General features: G+C 37.4%; 1 pseudogene; it reads left to right on the forward strand.

Moving 5' to 3' along the window:
* Positions 1 to 10,770: 10,770 nt before the first annotated feature.
* Positions 10,771 to 12,112, forward strand: LOC120779660 (annotated as a pseudogene).
* Positions 12,113 to 22,690: the final 10,578 nt, after the last annotated feature.

Consider the following 22,690-nt stretch of genomic DNA (forward strand, 5'->3'; position numbering starts at 1 on the left):
AAGGCGGCGCGCCACAGCGCAAGGTGAAAATTGTTGCAGCTCTCAGCTAACCTGTATTGGTCACCCAGAACCCATCGCGTGAAAGTGGCTGCTCTTCGGGTTCCTCCCAAGCTCAACCCAACCAACCAACCATATGCCAGGCTTGTTTTAGTCTGAATCTGTGTCAAATTTATTGATAAAATCAGATTTTGTACTAAACTTTGGCACTTGTTGCCTAGATTAAAGTATAGAGCGTATAAAACGATCACGAGATTGGAGGCCAATAACTTTAGAAGATGCCTCTGTCACCAGTTTGCCGGTTCTCTCGACTTCCACGGTGTGAGAGGGGAATTCACTAAATTTCCATACCTCTGCAGTGTCTCCCGACAGCCCTTTTATGAGTTCTTCGTTAGAAACTGAACAAAGAACTGGTGGAACAGTCAAGGTAATAGTCTTCCAGGTAATCATATCGTAATAATTATTAGCTTTGAAATTCAGCTTTGGCACTTTATTACATCTAACCCTTAGATTTACAGTGTCAGACTCTGCTTCTCTGGCTGCCAGAAGACGGTCAAGGGCCAACTTTCTGACTTCTATCCGTTCGTCAGTCACCATACTAAGGAGAATGTTTTCTGGAAGAGCAAAGAAAGCATTCTGTTGAATGGATGAAGCGATAACCTTGCGCAGTTTAGCAGGTAAGTATCTCGACCTTTGAGTTACAGCATAGAGATGGCGCGAGCCATCTTTGATTGAACTGTTGAATCTTATTGAGAACCACAAAGGTGAGTAAACTGTAAGTATGTCCTTGACCAAAATCTTTATTTCTTTTGTTGGTTTGTCAGTAGAAATGTATAATCTCAGAATTCTATTTGCACTGGTGAGCTAGCGAGATTTGCACATGTTACCTGGATGCATCGACGCTAAATCTGAGGAACATTGACCGGAAATAACAGCTTCTGATATTTTATAGAGATAAGCTTGGTATGTGCTAAGTTGGGTCGGATTAATAACCTCAGAAGGTAATTGGCAGGATGGAAAACTTTCAAATTTGACAACAGGCAACTTCTCACAATCAGGGAGCAGTTTACCTATGTCGCCAGGGAATGTATTTGGATTCTTTGAGACACCATCTATGTGTTCGAAAAGAGCACGAAATGGAAGTTCGTTGAAATGTAGAAGACAAACAACCCACTGTAATGACCTACCCATTCTTTCTTCTAGTTTCCGAATGATTCCACCTTTTCAACCTGTGTTCGTGTTGGTGCCATCAGCATCGACAACTTCTAGATGTTCCACATCAACTGAATTGTCTTGTAAATGTTGCCACATAGCTTGCGTCTCATCCTCAGCTGACCCGGAAGGAGAGGTGACGTGGCCAAAGTAATGACAACCAGGTTCCGCTATAAGAGAAATATGTTCCTCTTTGACAGTGTCGCGGTAGTACTTTGCGGCCGTCAAAATACAGCCCATATACAGAGTCAATACTTTCGGTGTTTTGGAGCTTAACTCCAACACTTTTTTTTGCCCGACTAATCTTGCATTTGTCAGTGACAAAGCTAGCCGGATCCTTTGTCATCAAACCTGTTTTTTTGGCATCCAGAAAAGCAGATGAAACAATCAAGGCCGCTGCTCTATAACTTACTCCAAAACTTTGGACAGCTAAAGCAGTGTGTTCTAATACTAGTCTGTTTTGTTTGGTTTTAGAGGATGGAAGAGAAAATTCATCATCAGCATCGTTTTTGGAAGAATCCATGTGCGACGCACCTATATTGTTGTCTTCTGTATGAGAGTCTGGCTGATCTGAAGGGTCACGTGTTCTAGCTGATACTTTTCTGGTAAGTGTTGATGTTGAATGACGTTTTGAAAGCTCTTCTTTACGTTCATTTTTCTTTGTAATCTTTTTTGTTTCAGGTAGATCAACATTTCCAATGCGACCAATTCTTCTGGTTCTCTGGTCCAAGAGAAATGGTTGTTCATTGATAGGAACTTTCCTTTCCTTTGGACAAGTGCAAGAAGAAAAATAAATGCATTTACAAGCAGCGATGTCAAATAATTTTCCGGCAGAAGAGACAAAGTCGTCTCTTTTAGAGCTCAAACCTATTGGGTTCCTTAAAAACATTTGTTTAAGAGTCAGAAATTTCTTATGGTATGGGGTGAGCATTTGTACAACTCTGGTGTGTGAAACTGATAACACAAAAGAACATCCTGGTAAGTAGGTAACTGGGACTCAGAGAGATTGTACGGATATATGCCAAACACAGGACATTTCTGTCTAAATTTAAATTTAGATACAGACATTTTGAGTTCTGTGTTCTGTTGAGAGAATATAAGTGATAGCACTCGGCGAAATCAACGACAAGAGTGAAGGAACTCGATGAAAAAATATTTATGTGGAGACCAGTCCGAACGTGTCGTATGGCGCAGGGAAATGAATGTAAGTGATAGAACGCGGCGAAATCACCGACAAGAGTGAAGGAACTCGATGAAAAAATATTTATGTGGAGACCTATCCGAACGTGTCCTTTGGCGTAGGTGAATGAATCTGAGTGATAGCACTCGGCGAAATCAACGTCAAGCAGTGTGGCCGCAAGCCGATTTTCACCTTGCGCTGTGGCGCGCCGCATTTTCGCTCGTATCTCGGGAACGGTTCGTCCTACGGCCATGATCACATATGCCATTTCGGTAGCAAATGACGTGACAAATAACTTTTGTTTTATACATTTTGCCATGAGATACGTATTTCAGGCGCTAGGTAGACAATTTCATGATTTAAGGCGAATTTCCGAAATTTCAAGGCCGGAGTTGGGGTTGAAGATGCAATCCGATCTCAAAACAAAAAGTTGCATTGGAATCAGGAAGTACTAAGGCAACTTTTCCGCACTATTAGAAATCCCGAATAGAAAAAAGTCCGGAACCGATCCACCCTAATGGAGAGCATGTTTGCGGATTGAGGACATCAGGTTATAATTTATGGCAAATTTGGACATGTACAATGGCTAATAAAAAACTAAAAAAGCACTAGCAACTGATGACATGCTATTTGCCATCGGAACTGAAAAAGAACTGGTACGGGACAGTAAATCTTTCAAGTGATTGATTATATTCGGATGCGAATCAAATTCGCACCACACAGTATGGAGCAGATCGGATATCAACCAAGAGAGCTATTACATGAAGCAACTTTTGTTGCTAATTCTCGGGCGATTCTCTTTTGCTGTCGCCCATTACCTTCACACGGGTAACTTGTGTTGCGCAACTCTGTTCGAGTTTTTTTCTCATTCCCTTTCACTTTACTTTAACCCATTGTCGTATCGTTTTCCTTATAGGTTTTTGGGCCACTCTATCACTTATATTAATCAGCTCTGTCAATTAAGAAATACATTTTATTTATTAAAACAAAGATTTATCATCCTTTTTACTATCGTCTAAATCAATTTGTATGGCTTCATCCATACATTTCACAATATCTTTAATTAATTCGATTTTTTCGTAATACTCCATTTTCTAAAATATTTATATTATATTATGTATATTTGCATACATATTTGCAAATTACTTACCAAAAGATTAAGTTAAATTTTTTAAATATATTCAAAATATTAATTTCAAAAAAAAGATACGCAAATGCAACTATGTACTACGAAAGAAAGAACACGAATGCCGAAAAACGTCGCAGCGAACTGTTACGAATAAGAACACAAAGCGAGTTGCTGAACACTGGAAACTCGGCGCGATTCCCCTCTCCTCGTCGCCCCCTCGCCTATAAACCAAGAGTTGCCGCAACAAAAGTTGCTTCGTGTAATAGCGCTCCAAAGGGGTGAGTTGCTCTTTAACTACTTAACGGGTACTAGGCTTTTGTTTTGTAACAGAGGTAATATGACAACATTCATAACAAGAAACCAGCGGAAAATATTAGATACTCATATCAAAAAATTAATACGGAGAACTCTTGAAAAACACTTTTCTTCGGATCACCGCTACATTGAATGTATAATTAAAGAAAATGTAGACAAGATAGAAAGTTAAGGAATAAAGTACACCTGAGTATCCTCGTTAAACAGTCCACAAACTCCTGCCGATAAGCATTAGATATGGCTTGTCCAATAACTCGTAGTAGGGGAGGAATTAAGCCCTCTTACACATAAGAAGCAACCTAAACCCAGAAAAATGGCATTTTCGCAGCATGCGTGTTCTAAGGGAAAATCTATAGAAATTGCACCAAGCTCAGTGTTAACAGAGATCGAAAAATCTATGGAGAGAACACCCTACTAATTTTCCTAGGTATATGTAGGAGACGCTTTCAATAGCATCTATCCTATGATCATTCTAAGCGCGTGTTCTAAGGGAAAATTCACAGAAACAGCACCAAGTTCAGTGGTAGCAGAGCTCGAAAAATCTATGGATAGAAATAATACTTTTATAGCTTTCCTAGATATAAAAGGAGGTCTCAACAGCATCCAGCATATGACCATACTGAGCGGCCTCAATGAGCATCTCTGAGCCTCTCGGCAGGTCAATAATTTCAACGCTGGGAGCTTGAAGGATATGTGCAGATCTGTCTGAAAGGGTACATCCCAAGAAGGCGTGTCATCTCCACTTATCTGAAATCCGAGTACCCTCGCTAAACTTATATACACAATATAAAATGATATTAATCGATGGACTGTATCGTGCGAACTGAACTTTAATGCTAGCAAGACAGAGGTAGTGTGGTTTATTAGGAAACACAATTGTAAAGTAAAAACGACGCGAAGGGTTTAAGATTAAAACAGTACGCAGCTCTGGTTGCCCAGAGCTCCTTTATTTATAGATTTTCTTATACTAATTACTGTATGCACCACATGCAGAGTACATACACATATCTTAATACTAATCTACTGTACATACCGACAGTATGTACTCATATCTTAAACATACATACAGTCGACCAATAAAGTTTACATACACCCAGTTCTATTAAATTTCGACACGTTTATTTGTTTCAAAATGGATAAATTTTGTGGTTTTTTTCTATCCATTTCATGATATATGTATTTAGCATTAAATATAGCATATCAAAATATTTTTTTTTTTACACAAATAAAAAAAATTAAGTTAAAGCTTAAAATGAGCATAATTTATATCAAAAAAGTTTACGTACACTTATGATTGTTTACATAAAACAAAAGTAATTACAATACTTTTAACGGGTTTTGGCCTACATTTTGTTGCTATTAGTGTCCCTAAACATCGTTTTCCAAAAAGTTACAGATATTTTGAATAGGATTAATGTCTAGTGATTGCGGGACCTATGGAGTTATTTTTATTTCCATAACAACCATTCATGTACAAGATAAGACATGTATTTTGGGTCGGTATCCTGTTGGAAATTGGTTTTGCTGCTATTAACAGTCGATTTAAGCACACTTAAAATTTAAATTTTTTTCCTAAAATGTTAAATTTTAAGTGTGCTTAAATCAGCTGTTAATAGCAGCCATTTCTATTTACCACAGGATAACGACCCAAAACACACAACTTATCTTGTACGTGAATGGTTGTTATGGAAATAAAAATAACTCTATAGGTCCCGCAATCGCTAGACATTAATCCTATTCAAAATATCTGTAACTTTTTGGAAAACCATATTCGAAAACATCGAATTTCATCAAAATAAGGCCAAAATGCTGGATCATGGACTTAATGGGTCAAAACATCCGGAAATAATACTAGAAATTGAGTGGGGAGCATACAACGATGTCTAGGGACACTAATAGCAACAAAATGTAGGCCAAAACCCGTTAAAAGTATTGTAATTACTTTTGTTTTATGTAAACAATCATAAGTGTACGTAAACTTTTTTGATATACATTATGCTCATTTTAAGCTTTAACTTTAATTTTTTTTATTTGTGTAAAAAAAAAATATTTTGATATGATATGTTTAATGTTAAATATACATATCTTGAAATGGATAGAAAAAAACCACAAAAATTAATGGAATTAGGTGTATGTAAACTTTATTGGCCCACTGTAAGTGTTCTCAACGGTATACACAACTATTTCTTATCTAATATTAGTTTAGGATCATTTGCGATCCTTTACATTGCATACATTAAATACTACAGTTTCTAATCAATATACCCGAAATGAACATTTATTACACTGTTGATAGAAATGGGTATTTGTAAATACATATCTACGTTTGAGACTAGAATCGTATGCGCTGGCAATAATGAACATAAATATTTGTAACATTATATTTGTTTCTATACAGATTTACAAAAATATCTTATCTGCAATTGTAGCCTTTAAGAACTGTTCAGAAATCTGAACAACAATATGCCAGAAATTGCGACGATATTGTTAAATGAATTCTGAAAGAAGGCAGCTACAGCACTTTACACGTGTAAAAGAATGGAGGTGCTCAAATGAGGATTAACGCCTCGAGTAGCTTACTGGCTCTACGCAGCAGTGGTAAAACCGGTTTTGACTTACGGTATATTGGTATGGTAGCCAATAACGGAAAAGAAATACGCCGTAAGACGTAAGAAAAGCACTTAAAGAGCAGCTAGTATTTGCATCAATGGAGCTCTCGGAACAACGCCAAGCCAGGCACATAACGTAATTTTACATTTACTACCAGTCAGCGTCTAGCACTCAAAGTGTTTGGTCGTGTTAAGTTCGCTATCATAGTGATTTCAGTGCGGTCTCAGTTCCGTTATTCTCTTTTGCCTCTATTCGTTGATTAGTGTAAAGCTTTGCTTCATATTTATCATTCACTGAATATTTTTTATTCAGGCTTGGTGAGTTTGTTCAAATTGTGAAATGCCCCTAGGGGCAAGTGCTAGTAGGGTGAATCGTTTTGCACTACTTGCAGAAACGATTACCCACGCAAAAAGAAAAACTTTCTAATGGTTCGCCTATTAATATTTTCCCCGAACTACCAAACGTCGTTGTGGCAGACCCAAAATTTCTTATTCTAGCATGTGATGATGTTAATAAAAAATTTCAGACTTCTCATGTTTTGCGGTGCACAAAGCCATACAAATTATCAGCAAAGATGTTATTTCCATATCTGAGCTTAGAGACGGAAACCTTCTGCTTCTAGTAAAAGATATAAAAATTGCCCAAAAATTTCTGGCTACTACGCAACTACATGGTGTATGCTCTGTCAAATTTTCATTTCATGCCTCGCTGAACACAACAAAGGGAACAATATATGCTCCTTACCTCAATAAAGTAAGTGATGAGGAAATTGTAAAAGAATTAAGCAGCCAAGGCGTTACTTCAATTCATAAATTCAACAAAGTAGTTGACGGTAAGGCAACTCCCAGTGGGGTTGTTCTCCTGTCCTTCGACTCATACAAACTCCCCAGCAAAATAGATATTTCGTGGCACTCCGTAAAGGTTAGGGAGTACATTCCCAACCCTATGAGGTGCAGATCGTGCCAATTGCTAGGGCACACCGCAAACTGGTGCAAAAATAGTCCGACATGTGTAACATGCTCCTTTCCTCCCCATCACCCAAACGACTGCACTCGAGTTAAGTGTGCCAATTGTTCTGAGCCACATCCGTCATCCTCAAGTGAGTGTAAAAGGTTTAAGCAAGCTAAAGAAATTTTAACTATAAAAACCAGAAATAAATGCTCGATGAAGGAAGCCAAAAATATATATCTAAAGCAAGTCACATTACCCCCAGCTAACCCCATAATTTCCTACGCCACTGTGCTTTCGTCTCCAGCAAACGCACGTGCTAATACTACTGCACCAAGTACCGGTTCCTCACAAACGGTAATTAATGAGAACAAGGAGAATTCTAGCACCAATTCATCAACTATCATTCATAAATCACCTTCAAATCCAAAAGTCTCCAGCGACCAAACACAAATTTTCTCAAGCAATAGTCTTACTAATCAACAGCCCAATAATCAAAATAACTCTCTTCAAAATTCTACTCAAATCACAGCTAACTACCAAAAAACTCTCCACTCTGATCTCAGCCCAACTAAACAGAAATCAGCTAACCAACAATCAAAGCGAATGCTCTCTAATAAGCAAACCACTCTCCACTCAAATAATAGCTCAGATGATGAATGCTATAACCATGCTAGTACTTCTCTCGAAGACCACCGTAAACTTAAATAGTGCAGCGTCACTCAATAAAGCACAAAAATACTCAACTACTGATACTATGAATAACAACTTTACCACTGATGACAGTTTTTCGGCAATTGTTTTCTCTCCACCTGCATCAATTAACAGAGTTCTTTCTCTTACACAATTACAGAAAATGTCTGATGATTCGGACAGTTAATGCTCTTCAGTTTTCCGTATATATCAATATAATAATTACTTTCAGCTTCTAATTCCAGCCTTTAAATATGTTAACTTTTTTACAATGGAATATAAATGGTTTATTTAATAATTATCATGAGCTTCAGTTACTTATTACTGAATTTAAACCAGATCTTATTGCTCTGCAAGAGACCAATATTGGATATGGGAATACATTTTTAGCACCTTCTCCATACGTAGCATATTTCCACAATACGAATCAAACTAATATTCACGGCGTTGGTTTGCTGATTAAAAAAAACATTTGCCTCAAACGTATTCAGATCGAAACTAACTTAAATATAATTGCCCTCCAAATCAAAGCTATGTTAACTTTCACGGTGATCTCAGTTTATTTTCCGCCAAGCAGTGCTATTGATTTCCACGAGCTGAAAAGTATTTTGATTTCTCTACCTAAACCACTCATCTTTTGTGGGGATTTTAACGCGTGGAGCCTGCTTTGGGGCTCCCCTATCCAAAACCGTAGAGGCAAAAGCTTTGAGGAACTCATTTGTTCACTTGACTTATCTGTCCTAAATAATAAAACACCTACGCACTTCTCTACACACAAAACATTTACTCATGTATATGTTTCATTATCATCAACGAATATTTACCCACTCTTTTCTTGGAAAGTCTTGGATGATCTCTGTGGCAGTGATCATTATCCAATAATTTTTTACTTAAATTGTAACAAAGCAAATATGATCAAGCATGCTCCCAAATTCTTAACTGAAAAGGCCAATTGGAAAAAGTACCATAACTTATGTGAGAAAATTAATAACCTTTATCCCGCCAGCAACAACATCAACAAGGAAGCCGCTCAAGTTAAAAAGGTTATCCTTACTGCAGCTTCTTCATCTATACCCCAAAGCAGGCCATATTTCTCGAAAAAATGTGTCCTTTGGTGGAATAAGGAAATCGCTGAATTGCGAGCCATAAAGCAATCTGCCTGGTATATCTACAAACGTGTACGATCTAACCAAAACCTTCTGTCTTATAAAGCAGCAAACGCCAAATTCAAGTTAGCGGCAAAAAAGGCAAAAAAAGAAGCCTTTAGCAATATTACTAGCTCTATTAATCCTACAACTTCACCCAAAGAAATATGGAAAAACCTTAAAAAGTTATCGGGGTCTTATAGTATTTCCAATTTTCCCCACCTTGTGGTAGGCAATAACCCCTCACCATCTGCTAAGGAAGCTGCAAATTTGTTTGCTAAGGACTGGTCTGGTTATTCAAACGATACAAATTTTTCTCAAACTTTTGTAGCTGACAAAACTCGCCTGTTAAGCGAAATATATTTTCCCCCTCCTAATCTCCTTCTATCTGCAAAAGAAATTGATAATCCAATCACGAAGGAGGAATTTAACAATTTCGTTAACAGGGTTAAGGGCTCCTCTCCAGGACACGACCGCATTACTTACGTAATGATCAAAAATCTCCCCGATTCATTTAAAATGAGACTGATAAACCTATATAACAGCATTTTTTCATCTGGTATTTTTCCTCAAAGTTGGAAGTGCGCTTTTGTATCTCCCATCCACAAGCCAAACAAACCAGCGGATAATATATCAAGTTTTCGGCCCATATCCCTACTTGTATGTAATAGTAAAGTTCTGGAGAAAATAATTGCCCACAGGTTGATGTGGTTTGCTTCTAGAAACAAATTGTTAAGCTCTACTCAAGTTGGGTTTAAAAGCGGTCATAGTACCATCGATTCCCTATTAACTTTCGATCATTTCTGTTCGAATGCTTTATCCAGTAAAAAACACATCACAGCTCTTTCCCTTGACTTCCAAAAGGCTTTTGACCGCATTGGAGCACACGTAGTTTTAAGGCAACTAAGAAAGTGGAAAGTGGGTGGCAGAATGTATAACTTTGTCAAAAACTTTCTAACGAATAGAAAATTTATAGTCAGAGTAAATGGCGTTTCATCCGAGATATATGATTTGCAAAATGGGATTCCTCAAGGTTCTCCTCTTTCGGTAGTGTTATTTATTATTGCATTTGACGAAATAAGTCAAATTATAGATAAGTACAAAGTAAGTTACGGGATTTATGCTGATGACGTTTTAATATATACTAAAGAGGACAGCCTTGAAACGGTTCAGGCGATTTTTTGTAAAGTCCTTAATGACATTACTGTCTGGTCGGCTCAGTCAGGAGCGATTATATCATATGAGAAGTGCAATACCTTGCATATCTGTCGGAAAAAATGCTGCCCAAATATAAAACTATGTCATAACAATGTGTATGTAAGCAATGTCAGCAGTTTGAAAATATTAGGCGTTTTATTTGATTGTAAATAAACTTTTAGGTTTCACTGTAATTATATTAGAAATAAACTTATCAAACGCCTCAATATTATGAATTATTTTTCGTCTAAAAAATCATTTGTTCATACTACTACACTTTGTAATATTGTTAAAGCATTATTTTAAACTGTAATTGACTACGCGCTGCCAATCTATGGAACCTGTGCTAAAAGCACTTTAAATCTTCTCTGTGCTCCATATTACGCAGCGGTGCGGATAAGCTTACGGGCCTTCACCACCACCCCCGTCGACAATATGCTAACTGAATCTGGACTCCCTAGCATAAATGAGAGAATCGAATACATGACTGCAAGCCTTACATACAAAATTTTATGCTGCAATAACAGCCACATCTTTGACGAAATACTTAAAGCTTCCAATCGAAAGTATCTTCCAAAGCGGCTCTCAGCGATACACCGTGTACTGATCACTGCCAAGAAATTAAATGTATCAGTTAAACCAACTCGGAAAGTGTATCCAAACTACCCGCCTTGGCTGCTGTCAGACTTATCAATTGAAACCCGTTTACAAACATTTCAGAAGCAAAACACCTGTCCACAACTTTACGCGCAAAATTTTCTGGAATATAAAGCTGAGCTAAGTCAAAAAGCATTCAACTTTATTTTTACCGATGGTTCGAAAACCAAATTTTCAACCTCATTTGCAGTAGTCTCTGAAAACCTTGATGTTTTAAGAAAAGGTATCCTGCCTAATCATTGCTCCATCTACACCAGTGAAATCTTTGCTATCTATCAAGCCGCCTTAATTGCATCGAAAACCAAGGGCAATTTCTGCATTTGTACTGTGACAGTCGGTCTGCCATTGATGCCCTCTGGAAATTCAAAAAGGACAGCGTTCTAGTAACCCACACCAGGGATTTGCTAATTAAACACAAAAACGAAATTAAATTGATGTGGATTCCTGGCCATTGTGGCATCCAAGGCAATGAACTAGCTGACTCTGTTGCGAAGAGTCTTCATAATGACCCAGTTATCTGTTTTGACACTTTTGAAAAGGCCGATTTGTCGAGGCATGTACGGCAGTATATTAACAATAAATCCTTACTAAAGTGGAAAGAATATGTTCACCATTATGCAGATATTAATCCAACAAAAATTAGCCCTACTTTTCTTTCGGATGCTAAACAGTCAAACATTCTCGTTTTCACAAGACTTCGTTTGGGCCACACGCAGATCACTCACGGACATCTTCTTAGTCATGGAGTATCATTATGCAACGTGTGCGGGGCAATGAGCACATCTGTGAAGCATATCTTGGGCATCTGCCCTCGATTTTCTATTCAAAGGCAACGGATTTTTGGCTTGACTGTTCCATCACAACTTCTTTCCGACACTGCAGCACTTAACATAAGCAAGATATCTAGTTTTATAGCCTCATGCAACCTATCTCATTTAATTTAGTTAACCTTAACTGTATAATATTTGTAATCCATAAACGAAATGTAAATTAGTATTCTTTTGTAAAACCAGCTGATGGCCTCGAGCTAGTGCTGTTTTTTTTTCTCTTGTTTTCTGCATATTTATTGTGCATGAAATAAATAAATATCTATCTATCTACATTTACTACCATCGAATATGTTCTATATAAAATTGAAAGCTGGGCCAGCTCTTAGACTGAGGGAACTCTTCCTTTTAGAAATAAGGTCCATTCTATGAAATTTAAAGAGTTCCCGTTTCTTCCCATTAAGACGGATTTTCTAAATCATACAGAGTTGAAACTAAATCCGATTTTCAATATTGCCAGCTTATCCAGAGAGGAGTATTAAAAGGGTGATTTAACAAGGGCGTGGGGTTATGCATCTGTATGGATGGATCAAAACTAGAAAACCGAGTGGGGAGTGGTGTCCTTTCTGCTAAACTAAATACCAAAATCACCTTCCATCTACCAGACCACTGTTGTTCATACATATATGAACTTGAAAGTTTTATAACATTAAGATTAAATTATATATAGAGAATTATATTTGTGACACAAATACATTAATTACACGCATAAACTATAAATTAAATAAAAAGTATATTCAGTAAACTTAATGTCAAGTACGATGGTAAGCTACAAAATTGTAATGTGCAGCTTGCTCATAAAAATTAAAAAATCATTGCCCATCGAAGAAAAACTCATAATTCAATGTTCACTCATTCTGACAATGTTCACCAAAAGGAATATATGTATCTATCTATATGTACATATAGCCATGCAGCTTTAAGATCACTAAAGTTAAAACGGGCACCACCCTACAATAAGACTCTGGAAAAGACTCCGACTATTGTTGAATCTATGACGATGTAGAAGAAGAAGCGATTTTAAAGTTCTGTATAAAAAAGCTGAAATTCTTGGTATAAAATATTGTTTTCAGTAAGCTAAATTGCAAAGATAGAAGATTAGAAAAGATGTTGAGGATCATCAACGAACTAATAACATAGTAGAGATGGATTATTTAAGTACTACAGCACCATAATTTAATATGAATAAAAATAGTTTATGGAGCTCATACAAAGAAAAAATAATTTTAATAATTTTGTATAAAACTGAAGGAATTCTGTAGGTATTTTTCAATAGCCTTTTTTTGACAGATGACGCGTGAGCTGTGTCACGCGGTCATGTTATTTTTGTATTGTTTAGCATTTCATCATGGAAAGACTAACGCCTGAACAGCGTATCTTCTTCTTCTTTACTGGCGTATTCGCCGCTTAGGCGGTTAAAGTCGAGTTAACAAAAGCGTTAGTCATTTCTTCTTTTCGCTACGTGGCACCAATTGGAGATTCCAAGCGAAGCCAGGTCCTTCTTCATCTGGTCCTTCGAGCGGAGTGCAGGTCTTCCTCTTCCTCTGCCTCTGCTTCCACCGGCGGGTACTGCGTCGAATACTTTGAGAGCTGGTGTGTTTTCGTCCCTTCGGACAACATAACCTAGCCAGCGTAGCCACTGTCTTTTGGCTTGGAATCTCCAATTGGCGCCACGTAGCGAAAAGAAGAAAATACTAAGGCTGTTGTTAACTTGCCTATAATCGCATAAGCGGCGTCTACGCCAGTAGAGAAGAATGCGTTTCGCTTCCCTCTTCAACTTTTGGTATCTTGTTGCGATGTAGACAGTCTGTTTCTCTGCACTGCGACACGACATTCCTCATCGTACAAGCAGTTTCTTTGGTTTTTCGAAAACCAATGATTTCGCTTGCATCTGTACTTAAGGAGTTTGAAATGCCGTCCCACAGTTCTCTTATACCGAGTTGCTGACGAGTGCTCTCAGAGAGCAGGAGTACAAGTCGAGTAGAAAATCGTTCGGCTGTCTTTTGTGATTACAGCTTTTCGACGACGAACGTTCCTTGTGCATGTAGATGTTCGGTTTTTGATGCACAGAGGCGGGTGCATATCTTGGCTGCAACAAGTCTGAGTGTATGTTAGGACATCGGAGCGTACGCACGTCTAAAACGCTGGAGACGTGTATTCCGTCTATCGCAACATAATCGATCGGGTTGGTGACGTTTCGATCCGGAGACACCTGGCTTGGTGAATTTTCCTGTGCCGGAATCGATTACTACAGATAACCATATTTGGGGCCCCGGCGAAGTGGATCAGCCTCAACCCATTTGGGGATATTTCATCATGGAGGCTGAATTCATCAACCGTTGTACCAAAGATACCTTTGAAGAACGTTTTCGATTTCAATATTTGCCAATTTCATTGTTTTTTGTATTCGTCGGATGAACGTTCTGTTCAATTCGGTAATACGGTTGATCTTAATGCCAAACTCTTTTGTAATTATTTTTTGAACCTTCTTCTTTTGTTTCTACATAGCATTCCCTCTCTTTGCTCCTTTGTTTATAATGTTTCTTTTGAACGTTTACATTTGCATCTTCAAAACGTTGGAAGACCTCTTGCCATTCGGGATGTGCATTTAATGGTAGAATGGTACCGATCGTTATAATTTCCTACAACGACCTGCATTCTCATCTCTTTTGTAAGATCAGAGTCCTAATTTCCTGTTAGTTTTTCCAACAAGGTTGAGTGCAATCTCTTATCGCCGCATTTCCGTATAACTATTTGGTTTTATGAGATGAACCTGTAATCCTTCATCCCGAAGGTATGCCAATAATCGTTCTGCCTTAAATTCGTTACCCATAACGACTTTTTTGGTTTACCGAATTTCGAAAAATGGTCAAACATTATCGCTTTCTTTGCGGGCCAGTTTCTATTTGTTGTTTTATAGGCTATCGCTAATTTTGTGAGCCTATCTAATGCTGTTACAAAGGATTGATTTGAAATGAAAAATATCTATGTGAACTATTTCATTTTTATTTTCATGGATTTCTAATAATTGAAATTTTTTGTTTTATTGGATGCCTATCATATTTGATTTGTTGGCATTTTTGGTAGTTGTTTATTAGTAATTGAATATGTTCCTTAAATTAAGGGAAAATTTTATCTTTTAGTGAATTATACGTTTACCACTATGCATAAATTCTTTTGTATGGTAAAATGATATTTGCTTACGTAATTCCTCTTCTTCTTCTATTTCCGAGCCTGTTTTTATGCATTTTACAATTTTTAAATTCCTATCTTGATCAAAAATTTTAATGAGTAATTTCTGCATATTATGGTAATCCGCTTCAAATACTTCGGAAAATAGTCCCACTATTCCGTTTCCTATTTTTTATCTTTTTAATGTTTCCTTGTTCTCTTGTTCTGTATTTATTGGGTTTATTTCCATTATTTTTCTTCCATGGAATCTTTTCATTTGTACTTTATTTACACTTCTTCTTTGATTGGGAAGTGCGCATGCATTTCTTAATCTGCTGAATTAATTATTTGTGACAACTCCAATTTTGATTCATTGTCGTCCTTCTTTTATTTTTGGTTGAGTATTTTTGCTCGTGATTATTAAGTGTTCTTGAAATGTAACACACTGGTTGGCCTTGCTGTGAAAGTACTGCTCCAATGGCATAGTCACTAGTATCAGAACATTTTAAAATTGGGTGAGACGAACTTAGTGCTTTTAATTTCTCAAAGCTTTCAATATATTGTGGGTTTTTGGTATTTATTTTATTGCATTTTTTCAATTATTTTATAATGGGATAAGCTATTTGTGAATAATCTTTCATGAATTTCTATAGTAACCTGTTGCTCTAAAAATCCTTCTAATTGTTTCACTCATTGGTTTAGGTTCCTTTTAAGTATTAATTTTGTTTTAATTAAGTATATTCGTTTTATACGACCGAAAACCGGAAAAAGGTTTCTTTTCCGAAAGCCGACTGCGCCATGTTACGATTTCAGTTAATTTACAGAAATATGTATGTATTCCTTTGAATAAAAATGCCACGATTTGCCGTACCGAGCAGTTTGTCATCTGCTCTTACAGCCCTATTCTACCGCCCTCACAAAAATCACCACCCTTGTGAGATTTTTGTTATTTATGAGTATGCTAAGGTTATTTAGAGAGCAAAAAATGCTCACAATTACCTCACGAATTTGTGATGTCTGAAAGCAAACTTTACAATGCAAAATCGGTTGTGTTTGTTAAGTAAATTTCAATATTTTTAAAGAAGCTTGCAATTATTTTATTGAATTATAATGAAGAAACTGGTTATCTACTATAAATATAAGGATTTATCTATTATAATAAAAAATTTGTGGTCTTTGAACATTTTACTTCCTTCTGAGTATGAAGAAAAAAACATTTACATATTTATGTTTAAATATTTCGGCCAAGATTTTATTTTTAAATGTGTACATAAGTATGTATTTAATACATGTGCGAATAAAAAGACATTTCTTCTTCTTAATTGTCGTAGACACCGCTTACGCGATTATAGCCGAGTTAACAACAGCGCGACAGTCGTTTCTTCTTTTCGCTACGTGGCGCCAATTGTATATTCCAAGCGAAGTCAGGTCCTTCTCCACTTGGTCCTTCCAACGGAGTGGAGGTCTTCCTCTTCCTCTGCTTCCCCCGGCGGGTACTGCGTCGAATACTTTCAGAGTTGGAGTGTTTTCATCCATCCGGACAACATGATCTAGCCAGCGTAGCCGCTGTCTTTTAATTCGCTGGACTGTGTCAATGTCGTCGTATATCTCGTACAGCTCATCGTTCCTTCGAAAATCTAAACTTTCGCAGAATTTTTCTTTCGACAAATCGTAACGTCGACTCATCGGTTGTTGTCATCGCCTAAGCCTCTGCACCATACAGCAGGACGGGAATTATAAGCGACTTATAGAGTTTAGCTTTTGTTCGTCGAGAGAGGACTTTACTTTTCAATTGCCTACTCAGTCCGAAGTAGCACCTGAGCAAAGACATTTATGTTTAAATAATATACTGTATCGCTGCAGCTGCTCCTGAGTTGTTCTCTCATATATTGACATTCTAAAAAATAAATGAAATTATTATATATGAACCAAAATTAACAGATTTGCAAAATTACCCACTTTTTTGGTTGACCATTTTTTTATTTTGTCTTGTTTGTTTAGGTATTGGACGAAGGAGAAGCCAAAAAAAGAAAATAGTATTTTGGCAGACGTTTTCACAACAAAACGAGTTTTGGTAAACATTTCTGAATATTGATTTGTTTTTAATTGTAATTAAACAAAAAATTCTACATTCAAGGCCCTGTTGAGTAGTTCGTGAAAGTCGGCGTTTAAAGTGACTATAAAGCTGATTTCGTGCGCTACTTTTCACTATTCGGATCAACTTGGGATTTTAGGACAATATTCTAGGGATGTTATAGAATTAAATAAGACAACAATATTTTTTGAAGCCGTGAAACTCATGTAACGACTTAATTATAGGCTGGATACCGGAAAAAAAACTGAATAGGCTGTTGTATGGGAGATATATGTTATAGTCGTCCGACGTGATGATTCCAACTAATGATCATGCAAACATCAAAGAACATTTTATAATAACTTAAAAAACGTTTCCTTGAAAGCGAAGATAAACCAATTGCCTCGTAAGCAGAATGGTTCAGTATGATTCGTAGTACTTTTTCAGCATATGCAATTTTACGCAAAACAAGAAAAAACGTTAACTTCGGCTGCACCGAAGCTAATATACCCTTCACAGGTGCATTTCTTTTAGTAACTATGTGTCTAGTTTGTATGGAAGCTACATGCTATAGTAATCCGATCTGAACAAATTTTTCGGAGATTATATTATTACCTTAAGCAGTAATCCATATCAAATTTCGTCAAGATACCACGTCAAATGCGTAAGTTTTCCATGCAAGAACTTTTTTCCGATCGTTCAGTTTGTATGGCAGCTATATGATCTTAGAAAATAACTTGTGCCATTTTTTGTGAAGATACATTGTCAAATGTGAAAGTTTTCCATACAAGAACTTGATTCCGATCGTTCAGTTTGCATGACAGCTATATGTTATAGTGATCCGATATCGGCAGTTCCGACAAATGAGCAGCTTCTTGAAGAGAAAACAACGTTTGCAAAATTTCAAAACGATATCTTAAAAACTGAGGGACTAGTTCTTATGTGTACAGACGGAGAGACGGACAGACAGGCAGACAGACGGACATGGCTAAATCAACTCAGCTCAACATACTGATCATTTATATATATGCTTTATAGGGTCTCCGACGCTTCCTTCTGGGTGTTACAAAATTCGTGATAAACTTAATATACCCTGTTCGGGGTATAAATATCTACTCAGATATGTATATCGATCAGTAAGTTAGTTGCGGATTTTTTTGTTTTTGTAAAACGGGAAAGAATTAAAAGTGTTTTTTTTTCAAGTAAAATTATTCTTCTTCCGTTTAACCTCATAGTATCATTGAAGAACGCTCCTGGTTTTTGAAATGATTATTTGCGTATCTTAAAATCATAGAATGATTATTTATGAAATTTTGGCTCCTCATATGGCCAACCATTGTAACATGTTAGGTATAAAAAACTTAATTAAATTATTAACGGAAAGAATAATATTTAGAGATGTATAATAAATTAAATTCAGTCGCCTTAATCTAATCTACCCTTCTTCTTCTTTACTGGCGTACACACCGCTTACGCGATTATAGCCGAGTTAACAACAGCGCGCCAGTCGTTTCTTCTTTTCGCTACGTGGCGCCAATTGGAGATTCCACCTGGTCTTTCCAACGGAGTGGAGGTCATCCTCTTCCCCCGGAGGGTACTGCATCGAATACTATCAGAGCTGGAGTGTTTTCGTCCAATCGAGCAACATGACCTAGCCAGCGTGGCCGCTGTCTCTTAATTCGCTGAACTTTGTCATTGTCGAATAATAAAAGGAGTGATTGGTGCTATTCACTGCACCCATGTTGCAATAATTGGACCGTCTTCGTCGTCTAACGTAATTCCACATGAATACATGAACCGAAGGGGTTACTACAGTATTAACGTAGAAGCGGTAGGTTAAAATATTAATTTAATATAATTAATATACGTATATATGAATTTTAGATTTGTGACGACAAACTTATTTTTATACAAACAAACTTATTTAAATGCTCGTTTTCCTGGCTCATGCCATGACTCTGGAATTTGGAGAACATCGCCGGCCAGAATAAAATTATTAAGGAAACATGTTTCTGGTTCATTTAAATGGCTTCTAGGTGGCTTAGAATATGAAGTTTTTTATAACAGAATCCATATAAAGACCAGGAACATAATTGAATGAGCCTTTGGTGTTTTAAAGTGTCGTTTCCGGTGCTTATCTAAAGAGCGAGTACTGAGGTATACACCCTCAAACGCCGCGTTCTTAGTTTATACTTGCTCAATTTTCGACAACATTTTGCAAAAACATGGTATTTGTGACTTCGATTAAATCGACATTGAAAACTTTTAGGACTCTTCTTCCCATGATAACTCTCCAGCTCAAACAAATCAGTATTACACTGCAGGAATAAATGCACGACGTAACTGCTAAAATTCTCTCACACAATCTTTGTAAATAATTATCTTTACAAATAAATTTTCCACTTATATTTTGTATGTACATATTATGTTATGTACATAATAAACATAAATAGGAACAACTTAAAAATATCTTCTTAACTTAAACATATGTTTAATTTTTTTTAACAGCTTCCGACAGCTTTAAAATAGCACTTGCCATATTGTTTAAAGACTCCGCAACATTTTGGAAGCATTGCTGCGATGTCTCCCTAAATTTTTCCTCTTCTTCGCTCCTCCTCTTCATCGTAGCCATCATGTCAGCAAACATTTCCTGTGAAGTCTGCCTTCGGGAACGTGAAGTTAATGGCATCTCGCTTAAAGGGGCCATACACGACACACATATGCGTTCGATCTGTATGAAATCGTTTCGCTATACACGACATACAAATCCATTTTGCGTTCGTTCTTCACACAGTGAACATGTGCGACAGGCAAGCGGAACATTTCTTGGAATTTATTTCTAATGTGTGTGTAAAGTGCTATCTATTTCTTTGTATTTCGTTAATAAGTTATTCGAACCTTTATTTTTCTCAATTTTATTTTTATATTTATCACTTTTCGTTAGCCAAATTGCCAATTCATTTTTTATAAGATCAACATATTCTGATACGAAACCATTATTAGGGGGGAGCCTGCTTTAGAAGCTTCAAAAATCGATTTTTTTTGTTTAAAACTCTTTAAAAATTATATAAGAATATGTCCCCAAAGTTATAGATGGAAATTCGAAATATCATCGAAGCTAGAATGGAAATAGTGACCGAGCGTCTAGCAGATATATGAGCGCTTCGGCAAAAAGCGAAAACTTTGAAGCACGATTTCTCGGTTTTTCACTTTTACTATTTTTCTTAATTGGCGGGTAGGGTAGAAAAAAAAACTAAACGTCGTATGGAATTGGGGCAAAGTTTATTATCTTTGGCATAAAATTATCTTCCATTTAAACTAAAAAAAACTTAGAAAAGTCAAGTTTGAACATATTTTTAAACAACATAAAGTAAAATTTGTTTTGTCAAAAGCCACTTTTTTCAATTTTTAAAAAAATTTTAAAATTTTAAATTTTTTTTGGAATTTTCTTAGTTTAACTGGAAGATAAATTATTAAAAAATATGAATCTTTTTTAATTTTTTGTTTCCGATAGAAATTGCGACCTGGATCCTGCCCGCCGTCCGAAAAATACACATGCTAGATGCATCGTGCAATTGCCTCCCAAAGGCAGAATATCAAAGATTTCGTATTCAAAAAATTTGTGAAAGATGTTCAAATATATAACTACAAAGCCTAGAAATTTCGCTTGAATTAATTATTTCTTTCCCTCCCAAAGAAATCCTCAAAAAAATCGATTTTTGAAGCCTCTAAAGCAGGCTCCCCCCTTAACACTTGCCATTGTTCGTCCGCGATCTTCAATGTTCGGCGACACGAGAGAAATGAGATTTTGTGTGCACACAGCGCCATGCACGACACACATGTGTGCACACCGTTCGTAAAAAATTAAACATTTTCGCGAACATGGATCGATATGCGCACAAGCCCATACACGAGTAAACCGCAATCGCACACATACCAATCGAACGCACATGTGTGTCGTGTATGGTCATTTTTACTGATGGACTCTGCGGATCTATATTGATTATAATGTCGTTCTAAACGTAAAATGAAAATATCATTCCATTTTATTTACTAATAAAACAAGAAAAAACGTTAATTTCGGTTGCACCGAAGCTAAATACCCTTCACAGGTGCATTTATGTTAGTAACTATGTGTTCAGTTGGTATGGAAGCTATATGCTATAGTAATCCGATCTGAACAATTTTTTCGGATATTATATTGTTACCTTAAACAGTAAGTCATGCCAAATTTCGTGAAGACACCACGTCAAATGCGAAAGTTTTCCATACAAGAACTTTTTCCCGATCGTTCAGTTTGTATGGCAGCTATATGCTATAGTGAGCCGATCTGAACAATTTCTTCTGCTATTACATTATTTCTATAAACCATAACTCATACCAAATTTCGTGAAGATATATCCCTACAAGGGTTGTGCGCTGGGCTTGGGACCCGCCACGTAAAAAAACAATACCAATGAAAACGTTAAAACAGCCTCGAATGAGAGACCCCCCTTTTGATGACGACCATGGCAAACGGAATAAGGACTACGATTTAAGGGCATGCACCTGGAATATCCGGACCCTTAATTGGGAAGGTGCCGCTGCCCAGCTGGTTGATGTCCTCGCAAAAATAAAGGCTGACATTACCGCCGTCCAAGAAATGCGATGGACGGGACAAGGACAGAGACGAGTAGGTCCTTGTGACATTTACTACAGTGGCCATATAAAGGAGCGCAAGTTTGGTGTTGGAGTCGTGATGGGAGAGAGACTCCGTTGCCGAGTACTATCATTCACTCCGGTGAATGAACGTCTAGCCACAATCCGCATCAAAGAGAGGTTCTTCAACATATCGCTGATTTGCGCCCACGCCCCGACAGAAGAGAAGGACGATGTGACCAAAGATGCCTTCTATGAGCGCTTGGAGCGCGCTTATGAGAGCTGCCCCCGCCACGATGTCAAAATCGTGCTTGGCGACTTTAACGCCAGGGTGGGCAAAGAAGGTATATTTGGCACTACGGTCGGTAAATTCAGCCTCCACGACGAAACATCCCCAAATGGGTTGAGGCTGATTGACTTCGCCGGGGCCCGAAATATGGTTATCTGTAGTACTAGATTCCAGCACAAGAAGATTCATCAAGCTACCTGGCGGGTCGAAAAACTACCAACCAGATCGATCATGTTGTGATAGATGGAAGACACGTCTCCAGTGTTTTAGATGTGCGTGCGCTCCGAGGTCCTAACATCGACTCGGACCACTATCTTGTTGCAGCTAAGATTCGCACTCGCCTCTGTGCAGCAAAAAACGCACGCCAACAAACACAAGGAAGGTTCGACGTCGAGAAGCTGCAATCACAACAGACAGCCGAACAATTCTCTACTCGGCTTGCACTCCTGCTCTCTGAGAGCACTCGTCAACAACTCGGTATAAGGGAACTGTGGGACGGCATTTCAAACTCCTTACGTACAGCTGCAACCGAAACGATTGGTTTTCGGAAAGTGCAAAAGAACAGCTGGTACGACGAAGAGTGCCGTGTCGCAGCGGAGAGAAAACAG

Source organism: Bactrocera tryoni, unplaced genomic scaffold, assembly GCF_016617805.1.
Source record: "Bactrocera tryoni isolate S06 unplaced genomic scaffold, CSIRO_BtryS06_freeze2 scaffold_11, whole genome shotgun sequence".
Classification (NCBI taxonomy): domain Eukaryota; kingdom Metazoa; phylum Arthropoda; class Insecta; order Diptera; family Tephritidae; genus Bactrocera; species Bactrocera tryoni.